The sequence below is a fragment of the Otolemur garnettii genome, unplaced genomic scaffold, assembly GCF_000181295.1.
Source record: "Otolemur garnettii isolate 467f Iridium unplaced genomic scaffold, OtoGar3 scaffold00168, whole genome shotgun sequence".
In the NCBI taxonomy this organism is placed as follows: Eukaryota; Metazoa; Chordata; class Mammalia; order Primates; family Galagidae; genus Otolemur; species Otolemur garnettii.
In genome coordinates, this window is record NW_003852563.1 from 1,228,321 (window position 1) to 1,232,931 (window position 4,611).

The following is a 4,611-nucleotide window of genomic DNA, read 5'->3' on the forward strand; positions in this document are numbered from 1 at the left end:
GATCTCTTGAGCCCAAGAATTGGGGGTTGCTGTGAGTCATGATGCCACTGCACTCTACCCAGGGCGACAGCTAGACACTGTCTTAAAAAAAAAAAAAAAAAAAAGACCTAGACATTGTCAAGGATTGGAGGAGGTAGAAAGGGATAAAATCCTCAAGTAGTCAGTAAAGTATCAGAGGGAACCCCGTCACAGATTAAAAGAAAAAGCACTATGCCAAGTATAGAGATTCCATTAAAGGATGTACTCTCTTTCCAGTTACGGATTCACTGGGCTCTGCTCCAACATCACCTTCAAGGACTAAACTGTGAAAATACATCTGGGTCCTTTAACTTTGCCCTTCGTCAGCTGCTAAGCCTGGTAAGACTTGCCAGTAGAGGGCACTAGAGAGAGCCGCAGGGGAGGCGCTTCCTCCCGGGTTCCTGCGTGCTGGGCTCTGGCAGCAGGTGCTGCTCGTCCGTCTCGCACTTGGCTCCTGTGACGCCAGAGCTAGGCTTCTACAACACGTGTGATTCCTGGCACCAGACTCTGAAAGTGTAGGTGGCACCAGACTTTGGAAGTGTAGGTGGCTTTTCCAGCATCTAGTTCTTGCACTGTGGGCGGCTTTTCCAGTGCCTGCTTCTGCAGCGCCTGGCCGGCAGCGGTAGCCCTAGTCCAAAACGCCCCCGGAACTTCTTCCTTCAGGTGGTTCTGTAGCGGAGTGACTCTGGTGAGACATCTCCAGTGAAAAGCTTTTCCTGGCATGCTAAAGGGCTGGATTTACACCAAGTATGCTTGGACAGAGACTTCTCAGCCACTCGAGGAGCCAGAGCCAGCCTCCCACTGACCTGAGTGCGGAGCTCTGCTGTGGGCGCTTGATCTCAGCCCTAGGGGTAGAGGTCGCTCCTCTATCTGCCATTTCTTTGAGTTCTTTGTACTTCTCACTGGCCAATCCCTTGGTATACCAATCTTATAGTTATTAATTCTTTATATTAATCTATTCCATTCCAATTCTATTCCATTCTATTCCAATTACGGTGTGGTTTGTGCATCCTGACTGGGCCCTGACTGATGGATTCCAGCTTCTAGAAGTCATAAAATAACGTAGAGTGATTGAAGGTTTCTTAATCACTTTTTCCCCCTATGAAATAAAGCAGCATGTATTCCATAATTTTCTTCCCCTTTTTAAGCCTGCTATTAAAACTGCTACTCTTGATTATGGATTAGATTTATTGGACATATTTCTACTGGGCTATTCAGAAAGCTCCTTCAAATCCATGGCTTCCACTAAACATAAGACCGAAGCCAAAATGACTTCATTGTACAAGGCTTTTTGGAGAGAATTCTATCAGAGAGCATATAACAGCTTTGGGAAAGTGATCTCATTTCTTTCTCCTTCTAACATTCTCAGCTCACTAGACAAACTGCAAGAGGACTTTTCCATATCATCTTGGATTTTTTGAAGGAACTCTAGGGCAAAATAAAGATGTCTAAATTCAGTCCAAGTCTGAACGTGGCAGAGAAGTTAGATACTTGGAAAAATATTCACATTTCTTTGACAGGAGTAATAAAGGGTTGAAGAACTGGGAGTGAGTGGCAGGAGCCTTGAGGTCACATCTCCCCAGACGTCCTGTTCCTGTGATAAGACCTCATTCATGCCTTGGACACTTAAGACTGAGATACAGTCACATCCCAAGAAGGAGGAAATAGGTGACCACTTCCAGACTTTGGGTTCATTTGAAATCTTCTTAAAAGGCTTGTATATGTTATTTATTTATAAACTGCTATGTGAATAGATAACTTATCTAATCAGATATTCTTTTAACTGGATAGTTAAAAGTTTTAATAGTTAAAACTGAAAGTTTAACTGAATAGTCAAAAGATTTTTTTTTTTTTTTTTTTTTGGCCTGAGCTGGGTTTGAACCCAGCCACCTCTGGTGTATGGGACCTGTGCCCTACTTTTTTGAGCCACAGGCTCTGCCCTGTGATTTTTTTTTTTTTTTAATGGAGAGAACTTAAATCTCACTTTTGGACATATTCTGTAATTTACTGATCTACATACTATTTTTCACATGGTTATCTTATAATGTTATTCAAGAAAATATAGAACATTATATGTTGAAATGTCTAAGATCTCAGAAATATATTGAAATGTAGGTATACTGTCAGGTAGAGAATGCTAATGGCTTGGAAGCCAGTTTCTTTAGTGTTAGGGAGTCCACGATTAGAGTTGGTTTCCTGATTCTCAATAATCTGGACTGATGCTAGCTTAGCTTAAAACCATGATTGGGGGTGGTGCTTGTGGCTCAAAGGAGTAGGGTGCCGGCCCCATATGCCAGAGGTGGTAGGTTCAAGCTCAGTCCCAGCCGAAAACTGCAAAAAATAAAAAATAATAATAATAAAAAAACCATGATTGGGCGGCATCTGTAGGAATCAATAATTAGTGCATATTTTGGTCAGCAAACCTCAAGGGAAACACATGATGTTAGTTTCCTACTTCTGTGGAACAAATTTTGGCGCTGCTAGTGAGAGAGGATACCTGAGAAGGGTGAGGTCTAGGAGAACAGGTCGTCTCAAGGAGACCACAAGGATACAGCTGCAGGGTCCTCTCCCTGGCGACTCAGCTCTTAGGAATTTGTAAATTTAACTTGCTGAAACTTGGAAATTTCCAAGTTCCATGAAATCCTGTAGTTCTGTAGGGGCTGGAATAGCATCTCCCACTTGATTCAAACTGGCCAATGAGAAGGGTAGCTGTGAAGTGGAACTTTTGACTAGAGATAAAAAGGGAAAGACCAAGCCAGTCGGGGAGCATGGCCATTTGGAATTCTTCTACGCCATAAGCTCCCCGCCAATAAATAAAGCCCTTCCTCTTACAAACAGTGTTTGGGTGCCCTTTCTCTCCCTTGGGCCTCGTCTTCCTGCAACAGTAGCTCTGTAGGACAGAAGGCTAGTATGCTGTGTCCGGGTGCTCTGCTCAGGGAACCACTGGCTGAAATCAAAGTGTTGCCTGGGTTGAGTTTTCCTCTGGAGTCTCTGAGAATAGCTTCCAAGAAAATATTTGTTGTTGTTGGTAGGATTTAGTTCTTTACAAGTGGAGGACTCTGACCCGTACTAATTTGACAACGGCTGACTGACGATGGCTCTCAGCCTTCCTGGAGGCTGTCCACATCCCTCCCGGCATAGTTCCGTTCATCTTTAAGCCAGCAACAGTGCATCAAATTCTCCTCATGCTTCAAATGCCTGATTCACCTCTGTGCCCAGAGTAGGCTCTGTTTTAAAGTAGTCATGAGACTGGGTCGGGCTCAGATGGCTAATCTCCGTACCAGTACCACACAACATTACCTCATCGTAGGAATAAATCTACCCAACCACATTCCTGAGGACTACGCAGGGTGTGAACACCAGGGAGACAGGAAATTTAGCCACAACACACATCTCGGATGGAAAAAAACTGGGCAAAGTAAATAATTCAGAGCAGCTTCTGTATAAAGTGAGGCTCACCAAAGATGAAAGCAAAGAGATCAGAGTATCCGAATTAAAGGTAAAAAGAGTACAGGTGTGGTAAATGAGATCACTTGCCAAGTGCTGGAATGATAGAAGCGGAAGGTACGTGATGAAACCAAAAGTAAGAAAAGTAAGTACAGAATAAATTAGTTCAAGGACAGAAAAATTGAAAACTCATTAAACCAAGAGGCAATAGACTTTGGAAAAGGTCTAATTAAAGTAAATCATATTTGTGCTTTCCTACAATACGTCAGAAGTAAAAATCAATGGAAGATAAAGTAATACACATAGCGAAAGCATTTACTGAGTGCCTGTTTGGTGCTAGAGCAGCCAGACACTATGATCAGTAAATTACATGTATTTCATTAATCCGTATTTGACATATACCTAGGGGATATTGCTTATACCATAGTATTTTGCATTTTTTAAAGTGGCAGAGTCAGAATTAAACTCAGAAAGTTGGACTGCAGTGCCTAGAATCTTTTTATGTTTCCTGTAAGGAGGAGAAGGAAGAAAAGAAGAAGAGAGGGTGGAGGAGTAGCTAAGGGCAAAAGCAAAGCCCCCTCGACTCCTGCCACTCACAGCAGGAATGTCACTTGTGATGACAAGTGCCCTCCTTTCTGGTTGGGCGACTTAAGCCTTTGCCTCTGTGCCTCCACGTCCTAACTAACCTTCTCCGAGATTGACCTTCTTTCAGATCCATCCACATACTAAAGCTTGTTACAGGGCAGACATACTGGCCTAGGAACCACTCGCCTCCTCTGTATTCATTCATTCATTCATTCAGCAAATTTTCATGAGTACCTACCATGTGTCAGATATTGTTGGAGGTGAAAAGACAACACTAATGACAAAAAAGAAAACTTCTGCTTTGTAGGAAGCACACTTTCTGGAGGGAAGATAGTCAATAAATACGTGAACGTAAGATAATACAAAGAAAATAAAAGAGTGCTGAAGTGTTACGTGACTGGAGGGGCGGAGGTCTGGTTATCAAGGAAGGGGTCCCTGTTGATATTTAAATTGTGACTTGAATGACCAGGAGAGAGCCAGATGGAGCTCCATAGATTCCTGTTCTGCTCTGTGTTGCTTTTACAGTTTGATATGTAGGGGCAATATATGTTCTTTTCTCTT